Source organism: Cryptomeria japonica, chromosome 8 (assembly GCF_030272615.1).
Source record: "Cryptomeria japonica chromosome 8, Sugi_1.0, whole genome shotgun sequence".
Taxonomy (NCBI): Eukaryota; Viridiplantae; Streptophyta; class Pinopsida; order Cupressales; family Cupressaceae; genus Cryptomeria; species Cryptomeria japonica.
This window is the reverse complement of record NC_081412.1, coordinates 650,529,211-650,552,355: the sequence shown is the minus strand read 5'-3', so window position 1 is coordinate 650,552,355 and position 23,145 is coordinate 650,529,211.

Sequence of the window (23,145 nt, the reverse complement as noted above, 5' to 3'; positions counted from 1 at the left end):
TTTATCAAAAGAGGATGACTCGGGGTTGGTAAATGAGAGGGAATATCGATCAATGATTGGTAAATTACACTATGTAGTACATAGCAGACCGTACATTGCACATGCAGTGGGCATTACTGCATGGTTCCAGAAAAGCCCAAGAGAATCCCACTTGGTAGCAGTCAAGAGGATTTTGAGATATCTGAAGGGAACTATTGACTATAGATTATGGTATCCAAACAGTAATGATTTCAACCTAAAAGGATTTACAGATGCTAACTGAGCTGGTAATGTGGACGACCAGATGAGCACAACTGATGGTACATTATTTCTTGGTGGCAGACTAGTCTCATGGATGAGTAAAAAGTAGAGCTGTATCTCCCAGTCTACAATAGAAGCAGAGTATGTTGTAGCAATTATGAACTACACCCAGACAATCTGGGTGAAGCATGTATTAAATGGCTTCAAAGTTCCTGTATCTGAACTGGTAAGCATATTTTGTGACAACACAAGTGTGATTAACATCTCCAATAATTTGATTTTACATTCTAGAACCAAGCACTTTGAGCTTAAGTATCATTTCTTAAGGGAAAAGGTTCAGAACAAAGAAGTTGTACTAGAAAATGTTTCCAGTAAGGAGCAGTTAGTAGACATATTCACCAAGCCTCTACTGAAGGCTAACTTTACCTATTTGAGAGGTGAATTAGGGGTGATGCCCCTTCAAGAGGTGAACTAAAGGTGTGTGCTCCACATCATTCAGGACTTACATTGATATATCTTTTTTAGGATTGGTGTGTTGAAGGATGCTACTCCTTAGGGGGAGAAACATAGTAGAACATAGATGTATATGCCTTCACTTTGGCATTGTTGTGAAAGGGGGAGAAGATGTGAAGTGGAGAAGATATCTGTAGTGTTGGGGGAGAAGATTTGAAGTGGAGAGATATCTTTGTATATTGCCATCAATGCCAAAGGGGGAGATTGTTGGCATATGTGCAGAGTATGATGACATGATGATATTGTATGTTGTCATTGATGTCAATATGCTAAAGAGTGAATCGATATATTGAAGTAAGAAAGTTGCAAGAGAATCGGTATGATGTTGTGAACCAGTATATGTGAAAAAGTGAAGTGGTATGTGTGTCCAAGTGAACCGATATGTTGGAATGTGAACCGATATATGAAATGTTTTGTATCAATGTTTCTTATGGTATGACTACTGGTTGGTAGTCTTAGCTTCAGGGTTTCCGGTTGAAGTATTCCAAGCCTCTGTGATTCAATCGATGACATCATGTGATGAGTTAGCATTGTAATGAAGAACAAATTTTGTTGCCATGTCAGCCTTGTGCGCGTGAAGGATCTTGCATGAAGGAGATTGATCCTATCTACCTCAGGAATGTGTGAAGTCTTTGTAAATGGTGGAGAACACATGATGGGTTATCAACCTCCAAGAAGTGGTGAAGAATGAATGTTGGAGAATGTCTTGAGATCTATTCAAGACTCTTGTAATCAATGCAATATGTTCAACGATTAGGATTGAACCGACTGAATTGCTTAACCTAAATATATAGGGTTTAGGGTTTATGCTACCAACCTATCTGTTTCCTATAAGGTCGATGTTGTTTTTCATGTTGAGGTTGTTGGCAAAATGTTGTGTGTGTATCTAAGTGCAGAGATACGTGATTCTTGCTAGACCAGATAAGAGAATAGATACCTACAAAGTGTGATTGCAGAAGGAAGGAACTAAAGTGGATTTGCATTGGCATTGAACTGCTATTACCAGATCATCGTAATACTTGTTGACCTCTAACCACTTCAATAGTTGGAAAATATCTTAACACGGTAGCTTTAACTGGCTTGCTATAAATCCTTTAACAGGGTGACTCAAAATCATTGAGTTCTTAAAATCCTCTAACAAGGTAACCTTTAACAGGGTTTAACCCTTAACTGGGTATTTTAGCCATCCCTTAACTGAGTGATCCCTAGCAAGATTGGTTCCTAACAGAACCTATTGTAAAGTCTTTAACTGGACTAGGCTCCTAACAAAGCAGACTTCAAAAGGGTTCAAAGAACAGCATGTGGGTATTCATCCCCACTGTGGTTTTTCCCAGTTGGGTTTCTACGTGAAAAATATGTGTGTTATGTGTGATGATTTTCATGTGATGCTTTGTCATTCTTTCTCAAGCGGTAAATCATGTTAAACCAGTAAGTCTTTACACTTTTTTGATGTATTACTAGTGTATGCATATGGGTGAAGTGGAAATAAGATGTTAGATTGTGTGGAAAGCTAAGAGTTACCGGTTTATGTCTTTCACATTCTTACTGTGTTTAACCAGTAGTAATCTGGTTTAGACCGGTGTTATTGCTTGCCAGTCAAGTGCAGTGTTTTTAGTCAAACCGGTTCAAGGAAAAGTGTTTTTGTCAATACTAATTCACCCCCGCCTCTCAGTACCAGTTTGGTACTAACTATTCATCATTGATTCATCAGGGGCATGTATCAAATCTTTGTGAACTTGGCACTTCTTGCATTTTCTAACAAAGTAGTAGGAGTCCTTCTCCATAGAGGGCCAATAGTATCTAGCTCACATGATTTTCTTTGCTAGTGAAGGACCATTTGAGTGAGCCCCACAAATTCCTTCATGTACCTCTTCCAAATATTTTGTTATCTCATCTTGTTCAAAACATCAAAGGAGAGTACCATCAAGAATTTATCAGTATAGGGTTTCAGCAATGATGGTGTATTGAGTGGTTTGGTTGATAAAGGTTTTGTATTGTTCATTTGATTGGTTGGGAGGAAGTGTGTGATCATGTAGTCAAGTGAAGAACTTACCATACCATGGGGAATCGAAATCGACAAGGCGACATATCATTTCCATTTTGGGGATATCATAAGTGGGGATCCAAAGTTGTTCTACCAAGAACTCATAGCGCATTAAATTTTTTGGAAGATGAAGGAGATGCAATTGTAGCCATTGTGTTAGAAACTCAATTTTGATCCTGGGTACTTGCTCAAATGTGATAGTTGTAAATGAGTCTTTGAAACTATCCACCATCCTTTTATACAACATGATTTTATCATCGTTTTTCTGGTATTCATCGGTGACTTATTAGATGACTAGTTGGGAATATCCATACACCTGGAGCTCTTTTAGATTCCATTGTATAGCCAATCCGAGTCCTGTGATTAAGGCCTCATATTCAATGACATTATTTTTGCATGGAAAAGTGATCCTGTATGACTTTGGGATGCTATGACCTTGAGGTGTGATGAAAATAATACCTACCCCCGAGCCATGCCTAGTGTAGGAGCCATCAAAATATAGCTTCCAGGGTTGTGTAGTTGTAATCATGAACAGTTCTTCATCCAAAAATTTAGAAACAAGAGGATGGTCACTTGTGAGTGGTGCTTCGGCTAACTGATCTACAATAACCTTCCCTTTGATAACCTTGCTATCCACATACTCAATGTCAAATTCACTCAGGATCATAACCCATTTGGCCAAGCGGCCTCTCAATGCTACCTTGCTAAGGAGGTACTTGAGTGGATCTATTTTAGCAATGAGTTGTACCTTGTGTGTTAATATTTAGTGCCTCAGTTTGGTGGCTACCAAGATAACTTCTAGGCAAGCTCTCTTAATAGGTGTGTAATTGAGTTCATAGCCTACCAATGTGCAAGAGATATAGTATACAACACACTCATTTCCTTCTACATTGTCTTGTGCCAAAAATACTCCTAATGTTGTATTTGTAACTGAAATATATAGGAATAGAGGTCTTCTTGGATATAGTGGGATCAGCAAGGGTGTATGCAATAAGTAATCTTTAAGAATTTGGAATTCTTTCTGGCACTTTGTATCCCATTGAAAGTAGATATTCTTGTTTAAAAGATGGGTGAAAGGATGACACTTATCATCCAATTGTGCAATGAATCTCTGAACTGATTGTAGCCATCCTTGTAGTGTCCTTAACTGACTGATGTTCTTTGGAGGTGGCATGTCCATGATTGCTTTGAATTTTTCTAGATCTACTTCAATGCCTTTGCTTGATACAACATATCCTAGGAGCTTCCTGGAGGTTACTCCAAAGACACATTTTTCTTTGGATTAAGATATACATGATATTGCTCTAATTTGTCAAAGATTTGACCTAGTATTGTAAGATGACCTAGTCTTGTTAATGATTTAGCGAGTAAATCATTGACATAATCTTCCATGATGGTGTGCATCATATCATGAAAGATGTTAGATGCTATGAAAGTCCCAAAGACACTAAGAGGGGGGGTGAATCAGTGTCTAACCGGTGGATGAAATATTTGAACTTATTTGCAGCTTTATAACCTAAATTAGTATACCAGTATACAAGTAATAAATCACTAAAGAGAAACATAAATACAACCATCAATGCACACCATACCACAAATATTTTTGGTGAGGAAACCCAGTAAGGGAAAAACCTTGGTGGGATTTGTGACCCACAATATTTATTGTTAGGAACCAGAAGGACAACTGAGAGGGAGAGGGGGTGAATCAGTTGTCAATGAATTTCAACCCAATTATAGATTAATCCAACTTAATACTTAATACTGACAAACCAAACTTAATTTTGGTGAAATAGATTAGCAGCTTATATTAATATCGGTGAAACTTAATGCATGAAATAGAAGAGAAACAACATCCACAACACATAACACAAATATTTTGATGTGGAAACCTTGTAAGGGGAAAAACCACAGTGGGAAACCTTACCCACAATCAGATGATACTACTGTAGATAGTGTATACAAATAGGGTTTGCACATGCAAAAAGGACAACTGCCTCGAGCACACTGCTCAAGAATGAGAGTCATACTAACTACAGTAGAATGGTTAAATCCTATAATAATGTACTGCCTCAAAGTAACATCTCTAATGCTGGATTCAACACTGGTTTAAGCTTTGATAAACACCTTCATACCTTCCTTCAACCTTTAGATAATTTCTGCATGATTCACTCTATAATCTGCTCATATGATCTTCAATATTCACACATATACTCATACCATACCAATTTACAATACCATACCATACCATGGCATACCATACTTCATCTCACAAAATGAGATATTACATTTATACAAAACCTAAGACCAAATATTAAGGTCGACACACTAAGAATATTACATTTAAATCAATTACAAAGTAAGTCTTGATGTGATACAAGATGTCGGCCTTAATACAATAACCAATAATAAATCATCTCCATTGTGTGTCATGCTCATCTGGAATAGATAAAATATACCGGTCCATAGCCTAGACCTATTTGCCAGTAACAACAAATATGTCAACCCAATTATACCAATAACCAAAACATAAAATCCAAACATCCAATCCATGTCTTCAACATAATCAAGTGATCTCCAGATGATAACAAGTCATCATCATTGTTAGTGAACCATATAACCTTCCGGTGAGCATATACCAATGACTATGCATAAGTCACTAACCTTTTCGATGAACATAATGTGTCAGTTCAATAGTAAACCACTATAACCATAGTGACAAATCAACAATGTAGACCTCTAGAAGGATACGTGTTGACATCAATGACAAAACCAATGCAACACATCCATAATACAAAAAATCTCCCCCTTTTGCATTGATGGAAACACTAGATGGAAAAACATCTAAGTGCCAAAGAAAAAATACCAAAAACCAAAAACCAACAATCTCCAAAAGAGATCAATACCAGAAATCTAAAACCAAATACATCTCTCACCAATCTATATCTCTCCCAAAGCTACAATGTTTTTCCATAGATATCTCTCCCCCTTTGACATCAAATGCCAAAGAAGTTAAGAATAAATACTAGGACATACAACTAACTACTCCCCCTGAGAAGTAGCTCTCCTCCATCAAAGTCGGAAAAAGATTTATCTATTACTTATTGTCGGTTTGATGCCAAACTTCAATCATCTAAGTCTCTACCGGTAAGGGTATTACCCCAAGCTTCTCTCTGGGGTATTCAAAGGTTTCTTTAGGAAAAGTCTTTGTAAAGATATTTGCAATCTTCTCTTTAGTATTCACATAAACCAATCTCAATTCTTTTGCTTCAACACTCTCTTTCAGAAAATTATACTTGATAGAAACATGCTTAGTCTTAGAGTGAAATAATGGATTATTTGATTTATCAATTTCTACTAAATTATCACAATAAATGATAATTGGTTCTTTGTAGTTTACCTTTATATCCTTCAACATTTGCTTAATCCATAATACCCGAGTACAATTAGTTCCTGCTACAACATATTCTGCTTTTGTTGTAGATAATGATGTGCAACTCTGCTTCTTGCTTATCCATAAAATAAATCTGCTACCAAGAAAGAATGCACCACTAGTGGTTCTCTTTCTGTCATCTACATCACCTGCCTGATTAGAATCTGTATATGCACATAATTCAAAATTGTGATTCTTAGGATACCATAAACCAAGATTTATTGTGCCTTGTAGATACCAGAAAATCCTTTTTACCACTGATTCATGATTTTCTTTAGGATTAATATAAAATATTGAAACAATACATACTGAATTCATTATATTAGGTCTAGTTTGAGTCAAATATAGTAAACCTCCAATCATATATTTGTATCTTATCGGATTAATAGGAGCTGAATCATCCTTCAATGTCAGTTTATCAGTTGTAGTCATAGGAGTACTTACTGATTTAGAGTTTTCCATACCAAATTTCTTCAGAAGTTCCTTTAAGTATTTTTTTTTTATGTATGAATACACCTTTATCAGTTTGTGAAATCTATAAACCTAAAAATAATTTTATCTCTCCAATCATAGACATTTCAAATTCTTCCTGCATCTTGTTAGAAAAGTCCTTACACAATCCATCTTCACCTCCAAAAATGATATCATCAACAAAAACTTCAATAACCAAGATGTCATCATTAGTCACTTTGTAATATAAGCTGTTGTTAGCATTACATTTAGTGTAACCAATCTTGAAAATATATTTATCCAATCTAGCATACCAAGCTCTAGGAGCTTGCTTCAATCCATACAAAGCTTTCCTTAGTCTACAAACCATATCCTTATCATTTGTCAATAAAAATCCATTAAGTTGTTCAATGTAAACTTCCTCTTCAAGATGACCATTCAAAAATGCACATTTTACCTCCATCTGATATACTTTATAGTTCTTAAGAGCTGCAAATTTAAGAAATAGTCTGACTGCCTCAATTCTGGTTACCGGTGCAAAGGTTTCATTATAATCAATTCCCTCTTTATGTGAATAACCTTTACAAACTAATCTTTCTTTGTTCTTGATTACCTTACCATCTTGATTAAGTTTATTTCTAAATACCCATTTAGTTTCAATTACATTTTTGTCTTTAGGTCAGGGAACTAATGTCCATGTATTGTTCTTTTCAATTTGTTCTAATTCATCTTCCATTTATTTTATCCAATGTTTATCTTGACATGCTTCAATAACAGATGTTGGTTTAACTTGACAAATTAAGCATACCTCTTCATTTGCCAATCTTCCTCTTGTCATAACACCTTGATACTTGTTTCCAATTATCTGATTTTCTAAGTGATTCAATCTTACATACTTGGGTTTATTCACATGCTACTTTTCTTCAGTCATAGTGGAGTTTTATGATGACGCTGATGTGACTAGATCAACATTCTGTATCGGTGCAATCTATATTGGTTCATTTATGATCATCTCAACTGCCGATTCAAAATCTACAGACCTTGAATTTCCTCTAAAGTGCTTATCTATCTTCACATTAGCACTTTCAATGATTTTCTGCAATCTTTTATTAAAACATCTATATGCCTTTATCTTAGATGAATAACCAATAAATATTCCTTCATTCACTTCTAGGATCAAATTTACCAACATACTCATCTCTCCTAATATAGCATTTGCTTCCAAATATTCTGAAGTATTTAAGAGTAGGAGTCTTACTGGTTTCACCTTTGGTGTGAACTTTGTTCAAAGTGTAAACCACTGTATTCATTGCTTCTCTCTAGTATACATGAGGTATATTTTCTTCCATTATGATGCTTCTAGCTACATCTAGAATAGTTTTTTTCTTCCTTTCCATAACCCCATTCTACTAAGGTGTCTAGGGTGCTAATAGTTGTCTTTTGATTCCATTCACTTCACAGAATGTATTAAATTCCTTATATGAAAATTCTCCTCCTTGATCTGATCTCAAACACTTGATTTTCTTGTCGGTCATTCTCTACCATTGCCTTATATAACTTGAATTTTACAAAAGATTTTGATTTCTCCCTGAGAAAAGTAACCCAACACATTCTAGAATAATCATCAATAATTAGCATAAAATATCTATCTCCCTGAAGATATCTTGTTCTTCCCAGACCACACAAGTCAGTTTGAATTAAATCAAAGACATTATTGGATTTCTCATAAATACTCTTAAAAGTTGTTCTAACTTGCTTTCCCATTTGACATTCCTTACATACTGGATTATGAGGTTTCACAATCTTAGGTAAATCCCTTAATGCCTTAGTTGTATAGATCTTTATAATGCAATCAAAATTTACATGGTAGAGTCTCTTATGCCATAACCAAATTTCATCAATATGTGCAATCAAACATGTCTTATCACTGTTATTCAAATGAAAGATATTACCTTTAGTTTGATTACTTGTTGCAATCTCCAATCCATTTCTATTTCTAATTTTGCATTTTCCATTATTGAATTGTAACTGAAATCCCCTTTCAACTAATTGACCAACACTCAAAACATTATCCTTTGAACCTTCAACATAATAAACATCATCATTATTGTGCTTACCATCCATAGATATAGTGCCTCTTCCTTTGATTAAACAACCTTTGTCATTGCCAAATCTTACTAGACGTCGATTACATTCTTGAAATGACAAGAATTTATCCTTGATCCATTCATCCTTTTCTTCAATTTTAGCTGCCAGTGCCTATTCTACTGGTGTGACAGTAGGTGCCAATTTATATTCTTTTATTGCAACAAATGCCCATCCATTGTCTGTCGGATCTTCATCAGAATCATCTGTAACTCCTTTATCAACATAGTAACATGATTTATCTCTTTTCTTCTTAAATTTGTATTTTTGATATTCAGGGTTAGGCTTATATGTTATTTTTGCTTCCTCTCTTAATCTTGCATGTCTATCAGGACATCTAGATGCTATGTGACCAACTCTATTGCAATTAAAATATTTAAATGGTGCTTTACCTTCATACTTACTTCCTACTGGACCTTTAGGCATCTTCCTTGCAAATAGTGCTTCAAGTTCTTCTAGTTCTTCATTTTCCCTCTTGATATGTTCAAGTTCTTTTGCATAAAGTGTTTTCCAATCAGATTTGTCAGATGGTCATGATGATGATACTTTGAAGGCTAAATCAGTCTTAACTATAGCAATAGGACCAAATTCCTCAAGCTCAAATGCTGAAAGTTTTCCAACCAAGGTATCTCTAGATACTGATGTATTAGGCATTATTCTCAACTCATTAATAGTAGTTACTTTCATTTTGTAAGCCGGTGGTAAAGCTCTTAAAACTTTAGAAAAAAATTCATCTTCACTTAAGGATCCTCCACAACATTGTATTCCCAAAACAATTTCATTAACCCTTTCCATAAAAGAAAAAATTCTTTCATCTTCTTCCATTTTCAAATTTTCATACTTGACCTGGTAACATTCTAGTTTTGCAATTTTGACAGTGGTATCTCCTTCATTCAATGTTTCCAGTTTACCCCAAATAGTTTTAGCAATAGATCGATCTGATAGTGCGCTTAGAAGTGCATCTCTTTCTTTGCAATCATTTTCCAAGTCCTTAGCTAGTGTCGTTGGATGAGGCTGATTCAGAGTAGGAGAAAAATATCCATTCTTTGTAACTTCCCATTTATCTCTTCCAATGTAGTAGAGATGTGTCTCCATTATGATCTTCCATATACCATAATTAGTTCCATCAAGTTTAGGACTGTCCTTCCTGAAAATGTTTGTTGCCATAGGATCTCCTCAAGTTGTTAGACTTTTGCAAAAAGAGGACTAGGCTCTAATACCAATTGTTAGGAACCAGAAGGACAAGTGAGAGGGGGAGGGGGGGGGGGGTGAATTAGCTATCAATAAATTTCAACCCAATTATAAATTAATCCAACTTAATACTTAATATCGGTAAACCAAACTCAATGCCAGTGAAATAGATTAGTAGTTTATATCAATACCAGTGAAACTTAATGCATGAAACAGAAAGAGAAACAACATCCACAACACATAACATAGAGATTTTGACGTGGAAAACCTATACGGGGAAAAAACATCATGGGAAACCTTACCCACAATTACATGATACTAATGTAGATAGTAAGTGTATACAAATGGGGTCTGCACATGCAAAAAGGCCAACCACCTAGAGCACACTACTCAAGAATGAGAGTCACACTGACTATAGTCAGATGGTTAAATCCTAGAATAATGTACTGCCCCAAAGTAGCATCTCCAATGCTGGATTCAGTACCGGTTTGAGCTTTGATAAACACCTTCATACCTTCCTTAAACCTTTAGATAATGGCTACATGATTCGCGCTATAATCTGCTCATATGATCTTCAGTATTTGCACATATACTCATTACATACCATACCATACCATGCCATACAACACTTCATCTTACAAAATGAGATCTTACATTTATACAAAATCTAAGACCAAATATTAAGGTCGGCTCACTAAGAATATTACATTTAAATCAATTACAAAATAAGTCTTGATGTGATACAAGATGTCAAACTTAATACAATAACCAATAATAAATCATCTCCATTACATGTCATGCTAATGTGGAATAGATAACATATACCGATCCATAACTTAGACCTATCTATTGGTAACAAAAAATATGTCAACCCAATTAGACCAATAACCTAAACATCAAATCGAAACATCCAATCCATGTCTTTGACATAATCAAGTGATCTCCAAATGATAACAAGTCATCATCATTTCCGGTGAACCATATAACCTATTGGTGAGCATATACCGGTGACTGTGCATAAGTCACTAACCTTGCCAGTGAACATAATGTGCTAGTTGAACAGTAAACCAATATAACCATAGTGCCAAATTAACAATGTAGACCTATAGAAGGAGAAGTGTTGACATCAATGACAAAACCAATGCAACACATCCATAATACCAACATTTACTCACTAGCCAATATGAATAAATATTACTTATACAATAGGGGCTTGCACATGCAGGAAGGCCAACAACCTAGAGCTCACTACTCAACAACCAAAAGGAGTCCCACTGACTACAAATGGATGGTTAAATCTAGATAGAATGTACTTCTTTACAATAGCATCTATAATTCATGATTCAGTACTAGTTTAAGCTCAAACAAATACCTTTACTCAAAACATTTCCGATAACCTTCGCTCTAGTATGCTTCTTATTCGCTTTTCAAAATAGATACATCAAAGTGCTTAAACAACTATCCTACAATATCTCATCTATCACTCATTACATTTCCTTATTACATCACTACCACATTACAAAATGACTCACTAGATCTCATACATATATGAGTCTTTACAATACATTAAGTTGGCTATACAAATATAATTTACAATACAAAACATTATTATTCCAGTCAGCCTAGAGTTCTGGTATGATCAATTGTCAGTGTAGATTGGATGCTGGTGTGAAATGCCTGCCAGTGCAGGTAAATGATGTTTGTTTCTAGTGTAACCTATGAACCATAATACCATTTGGTTGCCATCAATGACAACATCAACTATTCTCATTTGAGTGTATAATGCCAACAATCTCCCCCTTTGGCATTGGTGGCAACACTCATGAGAAAAATCCAAAATTGATATCCAAAAAAATGAAGTCCAAAAATGATCCAAGAATAAGAGTGCTCATCGTGAGCAAATGATCCCTTATGTACATTTTTATCAATACACTACTACCCATTTGACATCAATGACAAAGGATGTCAAAAAGAATCGAATAATTCCAAAATTTTACCTTGAAGCCTATAACCGGTTATTTACAATTTGAAAGATATCTACCAAAATCAGATTAAGACTCTGCATAAATTTGGTGGTAAAAAATAAGTGTTTCAGTCTATCGATCCTTCTGGTCAGATAATGCATCTGTTGCTTCGGTGATCTTTCTCCTTGAATGGTTGCTTTTGATAGCTCAATCCGGTGTGTTAGAAGATTGTCCAATCTAGGACCAAGTTTATTTTTTAACTCCTAGGATTTCACTCTTATCCTTGCTTTCTCCTTCTCTAATTTCTCAATCTTTTCCTCAAAAACTACCATTTCTTGATCCAAAACTCAGGTAAGTTCTGAAGAACCAATCATGTTATATGCTACATCATCAATCTCTTTTTGTGTTTTACTTATCTCCTCATCAATGTCTTTTGTAAGGTGGTAAGGCTTGCATACTTCCTCATACAATTCTTTATATTCCAGAATAGTAGAATTAAGTACCGATAATAAATAATCAATCTGCTCTATACAATCCTTAATAGTCTTATCAAAGAATTCAATTTTCTCCTTATTCACCCTTTCCTTGATAGTCTCTTCATTAATCTTATCTACAGTTAGAATATTTGAAGCAATGAATTTGGACAATGTGTCCAATTTACCTAAAGATCCAAAAATATGATCTATCTTACAATCTGGTGCAATCAATTGCAAAATTGGGAAAGAGTCATAAATGACCTTAAATGTTAAGGTGTTGCATTTAGTGATCTTCTTGATATAATCTAAAATTACATCAGTCACATTAGTAGGTCTGTAGTCCATAGTGGAAGTGCTAAGTGGTGTGTGAGGTTCTATAATTGGTTTCTTTTCATCTCAAGTTTCCTTAACCACTTCTGCAATCTTGTTTCCATACTTAACCTCTTCCTTATTTACTATTTCTTCCTTATTATCACTCTGTTTACCAACCTTGCTATCTGTCAATTCGAATATACTTTGTTCATGTTCTTTTATAGTAACAATTTTTTCTTTACTTCAACTTTTTCCAGTATTTCAGTGTGGGGCTGAGCAATTTCCTTATCCATGACAATATTGAAGTCCTGAGTATCCACATTCATAGTAAAAAGAATGTTTGATTCTGGGTCATTATCATCTCTTGTCATTTCCTTTGCTTTCTCTTCTGTAAGCTAATTATTTGTTGGTGCTGGTGCCTCTGCATTTATTGGAGGGGTGTCCTGATCTGGTGGAGGAAGATTATCCTTGACCATGATATCAGGTACACTACCTATTTTCCTTTTGCCCTTATCAACCTTCTGGTATACCTTAGAAAGATATTTGTCTACTTTCTATCTATCCTTCTCTTCCTTCTTTTTTCTCTCAACAAAAAATATGTCCCATTTGTCTATCATTTCATCTTCTATTTGTTTGACTTTACCAGCCATAAGACTGACTTGTCAGTGACCACTCACAAAAATTGTTCTATTTGCCTCTGAAATTAAATCATCAATTTTTTGTTTGGATTTAACATGACGTACAATAGGTAGAGCTTCTACCTTAAGTTTCTTGTCAAGCTCCATTATTTACATCCTCTTAGCCTCTAACCTCAAATATACATCATTCAGCAAAACATCTATAACTTCAATGACTACCTTCTTGTATATATGTAAGCATAAAATAATGCTTTCCTTTATGGTTTCCTTATCAGAATCATTGAAAGAATGATAAAATTTATTTACATTCGCAAGGTTACCTTCTTGGGTGATTTCATTTATTAACTCTTCTGGTGAAAGAGTGTCTGGTGCCTTAGGGTCTATTTTCTTCTTTGGAGTGACCTTCTTCTTTGGATTACTAGGCTCTCTTAGAGCCTATTTATTTTTCCTTCATGTCCTTGATTTCTTGGGAGATGGAGAAAGTTCCGGTGAGGGTTTTCTTTTCTTCTTGTCCACTCTCTTGAATTCTACTACTGAATCAGTGTTAGAATCAAAAGAAGTAGCCACACAAGAAATGTGAGCTACCAATTTCTACTCTGATTGAATTTTCACACTAGCAACAATACCACTAATATTCATCAATCCTTTTATCACCTCCTTAACCAATTTTGAAGAATCTTTCATTAGCTTTTCTCTTTTCTTCCTTTGGTTTTGCATGTCAACTTCCTTCTCTATTGTTTCAGCATTACCAAAAATTTCCTCTGAAGGTTTCGGTGGAGCATCTAATAGAATATTTGCACATGAGTCTAAGATGTGAGAATCCACCTCATATCCCATCTCTGTAATCTAGACAGTCCTGGGTCTAACTACCTCAATCCATATTTCATCTCTCTTTACTACAAAGCATATTGGTTTGTCATATTTATCTATAATGCTTTATGGAATCCCTTCCCTTTGTTTCTTTTTAGTTTGAAATTTTTTGACATAATCTTTCACCAATTCATAATTGTCAAATCCCATACCGGTAATTGCTTCCTTTATTTGTTTTCCAACAAAAATATCATAGGTAAAATTCCTTATGACCAATACCGGGAGTTTATTTAGAAAAGTAAAGCATTAGACATACAATCAAATTTCCAAATTTGAAGGTTCCTTTCTTATCACCTTTGATTTTGTGCAAATTTTCTAATAGTTCATCCTTTAGCCATTCACAAATATCAATCTTAGCATTGTTCAAAATCATTTCATGAGCACTGTGAATACAAGAACTTGATACTGAATTCAATCTATTAGTATGGCCAACTTTGTAACCAATGACCATGCTAGCAAATTTAACATTTTTATCCTTTATGTCACTAACCCTAAGTGACCGGTTGTCAAATGTAGCACCGGTTAAGCTCATAACCTCTTTATTAGGGATTTTCTTCTTTTTGTCAGGTCTAGAACCGGTGGAGGGTAAACAAATAACAACCCTTATAGCTTCTTTAGTAATCTTAAATACTAAGTCGAACCATATAAATTCATCGTGAACCCTGCTAAGGACACAGCGGATGGCCTCCTTTGAGAATTCTTGCATATGGAGGATATCTATGAAACCTAAATCCTCAACAATCTTAAGTTCTCGATTCACTACCCCATTCTTATTAGTAATTTCATTCATGTACATGTTCTTTAGATCTTCACTTCCTAAATTCTCTGTTACCTATTTTTGCTACTATCTTAATCAGGTAGAGCTATGATATTTTACACATGAGCAAGAAGGTGCATTTTTTATTCTACTAAATTGCATTCATGCTTATTTGAGAAGAAAGACAAAATATTACCATATTTCATTTTTCAGATGCATATGATTTAATAGAGGGAATTTTTTTTTTTGGAGAAAAGTAATCTCTTATTGATGAATATACAATGTCTCACACAAGTCATGAGATTGACTGATGTGGTGCAAATAAGAAACACACTATACATTTTTAGATTCAAAATATTAAAGTAAATGCAAAATAAAGAAGGGTGACTCATCATTGCCTGAGTGATGAGCCCTCTTTAAATTGTTTTGTACATCTATAAGCCCTCCGCCCAGCTTGCATTCAGTTTGTTGCCTCCTCACTGCTCCTGGGTACCTGCATTTGAGAAAATATGTTAGAGAAATGAGAATCATCATCCATTATTTGCACATGCATCTAAAAACATACAATACATCCCTCATGTGCATCACAACAACTAGTATGCCAAGTAAATTAGTAAATATCAGGTCAAATCATTAGCAAGAAATCATATATGCACTATTTTTGTCTAACCTATTTACTTCATGTGTAGATACAGGAAAAGTAATATACAACATGTTGGTTAAAATGTGGCTCCCATGAGGTTTGAGCCCAAAATGCTGATGGAGATGGGTTTCTTTGCACTTTTTGGAATTTTTGCCTTATCAGCAAGACCTAACCCGATCGTCAAGGCTTACCCTGATGAGAAAGCATAGGCATGGAGTGGTTGTATCAGGTATTGGCAAGCAAGGTTCTCCCCTACATTGATGCCCGATAGAAAAGTGGATGGACCAGAGTAAGTCATCGGCTGGTTTCATGTTATCTCGATGACCCGATGGAAAGGCCTAAGCATAGACCATTTATCCCACATTGGCCACAGAAAGGAAATTCATCACATTCAAAGGCAAAGCCACATATATCCTTAGTGTCAACACTTACAGGCTTTTGACAAGGAGTGACTCAGGGTTGGTAGGACCCATGCATGCGCACGCATCTCAAGGAACTCAAATTTTGTAGCAGAAAGGGAAATTAACTAGGGAGGAAGTCAAGAAGATCAATGCATATCAAGAAAAAGCTGATGGTGGTTGCTATACTACGATGGTTAGATGCTTGCCAGATATCATTGTGACTTGGTGACGGGTGAGGTGGTAGTCCAATGGTTGGTGATGTCACACAGATGGATGAAGAGATGGAAGGTCCAGTGGTGATGACATGGCAGAACAGGTGGCATGACACTAAAGGGTGACTTATCGAGAAAAGCTTGACCATGATGAACCTCTAAAAGGTTTCGTTGAAGGGTCAGTTCCATCGATATAGGGTATATTGAAGAAATTAGAACTGGTCTATCCAATAAAATAAAGGCATCGATGAAACTGCATGTTCGATGAGACTTATGAATGGCTCACTGAGGGAGTAGTTTCACTAAAAGAATGATATCCAATAGAACCAAAGGCGACATGGTGGTCTAGGTGGATCTGTGAGTGGGACATAGGCTGATGCATGGTAGGCTGGGAGACAGGTGGTGCCTAAGAAGATTACATGAGAAAAACAGTGGGTACCACATGGTGACATGTGATAGACGGGAGCAGATCAGCTGGGGTTAACAGTCGGGCAGATCAAGGAAGATTGAATTGTGATGCAAGAGATCTAATGGCGGTCGCTATACCTCGATAGAAATAAGATTGCCACTTTTCCCCATGACTTGGTGATAAAGCATGTGCAGAAAAGGTGAGCGTCTCAATTGCTAAAGATCGAGCAGTTTGAGGGAAGTTTAATGGTCATCGCTATACTGCAAGATGGAGATGCTCACTACTTATCTCTCACGACATAGCGACTGGTGAGCTGGCAGTTTAGGTGGTCATCCAGTTGGGTTCAAAAGGAATGAGGATGCACCACGTGGTAGAGAGTAGATGAAGAACCAAGGTAGACCAAGTCCAGTGGTAGGTCCAAGTGGCGATACAGGCGGATCTCATGAGCAAACTAGTGGCTAACACTTGGTGACATTGTGGCATAAGAGAGAACTACTCAAAGAGGCTAAAGGTCGAGAAGATCAAGGAAGATCAATGGTGATCAAGAAAGATCCAATGGTTTCGCTATGTCATGATTGGAAGATGATTGCCAAATACTCACCGTGACTTGGCAACAAAGCATGTGCGGAAAAGGGTGAGTGCCCAAGTGAGACAAGGGTCGTGCAAGTTTGAGATGATCTGAGGGCTATCACTATACTACAATGAATAGGTGTCTGAATGTTAATCCTCGCGACATAGCAACGAGCCGTCAGCAGTCCCAACAGTTGAATGTTAATCTATCATGTGCTAACAATTAATGCAGGTGGTTAAATCAAATGGTTAGGTAACCGATATTGTCTAGGTGAACTCAGCATGAAATGATGAGAATTCTTCAGTTTTGGAGGAGTTTTTCTTTCAGTTAGAGTCCTGATTTGGTGGAGTGATGATAACACATATCTTTGGGAGCCAAAATTCTTTTTTGAATTTTAGAAATCTTACTTGTATAAGGGACTTTTTGTCACTTAGTTTGAGAGTTCTGGAGTTTCTACTTGTTCTGTAGTAGAGATCCTTGCTCTTGTAACTCATTACTTATGAGTATTTTTAGATTTTTCATGAGTAATAGTCAAATTTGTTGTAAGCAGTTCTACAGATTTGAAATGTAGATAGCTCCTGATTCTCAATAAAGTTGTTTTCCTTCTCATTATTCTTGGTTTTTCAACTATTTTTTGTGAATTTTATGGTAAAATATTGTTTTATCATTTTGTTTCATCAGATTCCTTCAAAGTTGAATGCTAAGAATGTTATGTCATAGTGTAGGTCTATGTTAGTGTTTTCATTCTTTTGCATCAGAATAGTGAGAACCTCATTGTTCTCCTTTTTGTATACATCAAAAAGTTAGAGCCTTTCATAAGAATCGCTTTTGCAGGCATAAGTAGCAAAGTTGTGAGATTGTATAGCTTCAATACTTGAGCATTTTTGTGAGTTTGTAAGCATTTTAGATCATTTCAATCATTGGTGGATCACCTTTTTAACAATAGTTTCATTTTATGCATATCCTTCTATCCCTTTTCCAAGTCAATTTCAAGTTAGTATTAGGTGATCAAATAGGAAGTCAACTTATAATCCAGAGTTCTACTCTCATAATAGGATACCCATAGCCTAAGAGTAGTCCTATGTGTCATGGGATCGTAGGAAATTTAAGCTTGCAGTGACAATAGTTTTTGGCATGCTCGGTGGGACCATTGGACTTTATAGTTCATAGAAGGCCACCGTATGTTGTCTTGATGTGTGCAGCAACAAATTATTTTTCACACCTAGTGACTCAAATCTTTGGTATTTTAGCAGTCCAACCTTCCTATCTTATGAGAAAATACTAGACTAGGTAAAGTGCAACCTCAGTCAGTGATACCCAGCTATCACCCCCAAAAAGGAGAGCTAGGGTAGTTAACAAAGTTCCAAATCTAGCAGTTGGTGTGTTGCCTATTAATTCTAATTCTTACCCTATTGTTACAGCTTATAACAACCCACTGTTTGCAAGTTCTTCTAATTAGAATACACCAAATACCACTAGTTCTAATAGTGCTTCTTATTCTAACAACAATATGGCTCTTAATCAGCCCCCTAGGGTTCCTATTGAAGATATTAGAGTTGTGGCTTCCTTGTGTGGAGTGCATCATATTGTTGCAAAAAATGTTGCTTTGAGGCTTTTGGCAGCCTCTTTCAAAGGGAAATCCCTTCAATGGTTCAGGGGCCTTCCTGTGAACTCAATAGCTACGTGGGATGAGCTAAGACAACTTTTAAATCGGTATTTTGAAGACAAGTTAGATCATCTTTCATTGGTGGAGCAGCTCACCACCATCAAAAGAGCTCCACATAAGCATATGATGGATTTCAACTACCAGTTTTAAAGGACTTGGAATCAGATTCCAGCATTGGTAAAACCTTCTAATGATTATGCTTTTTCATTTTACCTAAAGGCTTTGAATAGTGATATTGCACTCATGATACGGTCTATGGGGGCAAATACTTTACCAATAGCATTTGATGTTGCTATTAAGGCTGAGAATAGTCTTATTCAAGTAGGGAAGATAGCACCTAGGCCTCCCATGCTGATTTTTGTTGATATACAACCCATTATCCCTGTAGTTCCACTTGTTATAGCTGTTGTACCTTCATTTCCAGCATATAATGCTTAAGTTGCAGTTCAAGAGCATGTTGTCCCTAGTCATTTGCAGGAGATAATAAGTATTAATAAGCAAAATGCTAACCTACAGAAGACTTTACAAAATTTTGGTAATGAGTTGGTTAATATCAAGAAAGCCCAAACTCAACCACCTTACCAAATTCCTTTCCAAACTCTCAAGGTCAAAGAAGGAATTTTAACCAAAGACCCTTTCAGCAGTATAATCCTAATACACCTAGTTCCTCAAGGGATATTGTTCCAGTCCATAACAACTTGGTAGCTGACCATGAGTGGTGTTTTCCTTGCAACTAGCCACCTAACCAATCTACATGCTCCAATGGCATGTTAAATTATGCATTGATGGTGCAAAACAATGTTGTTTTTCCAAGAAATCAATCTTAGGAATTTAATGAACAACAATCTACACCCATGGAACAAGGTAGTCGGGATGTTACTTTGATGAATTGGCAAGGTGAGGAGTTTTGTGGGGTTAATCAGCCTCAAAATCAGTCATATATCCCTATAGCAGCCAACACAAGATCCAAGAAAAGGGCTATCGACATGGGGCAATAGATTGATAAGAATAATAATCAGCCTTTCTCAAGTATCCAAGCTTAGGCAGGGTCTTTCTCCGCTCAAAATACACAGATTCTTCAGAGATCACAGCCCGTGGTGACCAAAGATCTGTTGGTATTTTCAAAATGTTGATATGGTTTTGTCATTGATGTCAACACCTATCATCACTTGTCAACACTTATCAGCACTTGGATATTTTGGTTATGTTCACCGACAAGATAGAGACTTATGCATAACACTAGTATTTGATTCATCGACAGATTGTATTGTTCACTAGCACTTGGAATTTTTGAGACATGGACCAGCTAGGACTCGAACCTAAGACCTTCCATACGCTGCTGGAGTGCTCTAGCACTGAGCTACTGGCCCCTCTTGGATTAGTCCATCATTGGTTCGGGCGTGGCTTATTTCCAACACCAACACCCCCCCTTAAGTCACACCTCTCATGTGCTTGGGGCTCCTAGCCTGGACCTAGCTCTGATACCATGTTGAGACATGGAACAGCTAGGACCTTCCATATGCTACTGGAGTGCTCTACCACTGAGCTACTTTCCCCTTTTGGATGAGTCCATCATTGGTCCGAGTGTGGCTTATTTCCAACACCAACAGGAATGACTTGGAAACTACTTGGTTATGTCAAAGACATTATTCACTCACTTGGTTTTGGTGATTTGGTTATTTGTTTATTCAGGTTTGCATATTTGTTGTTACTGACAAATAGGTCTAGGATAAGCACTGACAGACTTATGTATTCCAGATCAGCATAGCATGTTATGGAGATGATTTATTATTATTGTAAATGCATTGAGCTGACATCATGCATCGGATATTGATTTGTTTGTAATTGATTTTATTGTAATATCTTTTAGTGAGCCGACCTATTCAATTGGTCTTAGGTTATGGTATATATGTAAGATCTTATTTGCAAGATCAAATAGAGGAATGGGATTGTGAATGCGAAAAGGATTGCAATAAGGTATATACAAAAATAAGTAGAACTATACATGCAGACATCATTTGAAGGTTGAAGGAGGGTTTTGTGAAGACAATCAAAACTACACCAGTACTGAATCCAACATATGAAGATTCTATTTTGTGCAGTACATGATCATTGGATTTAACCATCTAATTATAGTCACTGTGACTCTCATTTTGTGACTAAGCAGTGAGCTCTAGGCAGCTTGCCTTTCTGCATGTGCAGAATCCATATTGTAAACACATACTATCTAGAGTAGTATCATTTGATTGTGGGTAAGGCTTCCCATTGTGGTTTTTCCCCTTACAGGGTTTCCACGTACAAACATTGGTTTTATGTGTTGTGGATGTTATTGTCTCTCTATTTCATGCATTAATCTTTACTAGTATTGCAATTAACTATTAAAACTGTCTGTCGACATAAAGTTTGGTTTATCGGTATTAAGCATTAAGTTTTGGTTAAGTTGAGTTTTGGTTGAATTTATTGGACAACTGATTCATCCCCCCCTCTCAGTTGTCTATGGGACCTAACAATTGGTAGCAGAGCGTAGTCCTCTTTTTGCAGAAGTTTAATAGCTTGAGGAGATCCAATGTCTTCTAACTATTTCAGGAAGGACAATCCGAAACTTGGTGGAACTAACTATGGCATATGGAAGATCAAGATAGAGACACACTTGAATTGCATTGGAAAGGATATATGGTATGTTACAAAGAATGGCTATATTGTTCCTACTCAAAGTCAACCTAATCCACCGAACTTGGCTAAAGATGAGGAAAATGATTGCAAAGAAAGAGAAGCACTTTTGACTGCATTATCAGATCAGCAAGTCATGGGATTGTTAGATAGATCTACTGCTAAAGCTATTTGGGACAAACTGGAAACATTGAATGAAGGAGACTCCACAGTCAAAATTACAAAACTTGAATGCTTCCAGGTCAGGTATGAAAGTCTAAAAATGGAAGAAGATGAAAGAATTTCTTCTTTTATGGAAAGAGTAAATGAAATTGTTTTGGGTATACAATGTTGTGGAGGAACCTTAAGTGAAGATAAGATTGTTTCTAAAGTTTTAAGAGCTTTACCACCGGCATATAAAATGAAAGTTACTGCTATAAATGAATTAAGAACAATGCCTAATGCATCAGTATTTAGAGACACTTTGGTTGGAAAAATTTCAGCCTTTGAGGTTGAGGAATTTGGTCCTGTTACTACTATCAAGACATATCTAGCTTTTAAGGAATCATCATCAACTTCAGCATCATCATCACATGATAAATCTGATTGGAAAGCCTTCTATGCAAGAGAAGTTGAAGAAAGTAGGAGAGAAAATGAAGAACCTGAAGAACTTGAAGCACTATTTTCAAGGAAAATGCCTAAAGGTCCAATTGGAAGTAAGTATGAAGGTAAAGCACCCTTTAAATGCTTTAACTATAATAAGATTGGTCATATGGCATCTAGATGTCCTAATAGCCATGCAAGATTAAGAGAAGAAGCTAAAAGAACACATAAGCCTAACCCTGACTATCAGAAATACAAGTTTAAGAAGAATAGAGACAAATCTTGTTATTATGCTGATGAAGGAGTTATTGATGATTCTGATGAGGATCCAACAGACAATGGTTGGGCTTTTTTTGCTATAACAGAAGATCAACCAGCACCTATTGTTCAACTGGTAGAGTAGGCCCTAGTAGCTAAAGTTGAAGATAAGGATGAATGGATTATTGATTCAGGATGTTCACATCATATGACTAGAGGTAAGAGTAAATTTTTAACTTTTCAGGATTACAATGGAGGTCTAGTAAGATTTGGAGATGATAAAGCTTGTTTGATCAAAGGAAAAGGCACTATATCTTTTGATGGTAAGCACAATACTGAAAATGTTTACTATGTTGAAGGTTTGAAGCATAATCTTTTGAGTGTTGGTCAATTAGTTGAGAAAGGATTTCAATTACAATTCAAGAATGTCAAATGCAAAATCTTAAACAAAATTGGTTTGGAAATTGCAACTGGTAATTAGACTAGAGGTAATATCTTTCATTTGAACAACAATGAGAAAGTATGTTTGATTTCACACATTGATGAAAGTTGGTTATGGCATAGAACACTTTGTCATGTAAATTTTGATTGCATTGTGAAAATCAATACTACTAAGGCTGTTAGAGATTTACCTAAGATTGTTAAACCTCACAATCTGGTATGTAAGGAATGCCAATTTGGAAAGCAAGTTAGAGCATCTTTC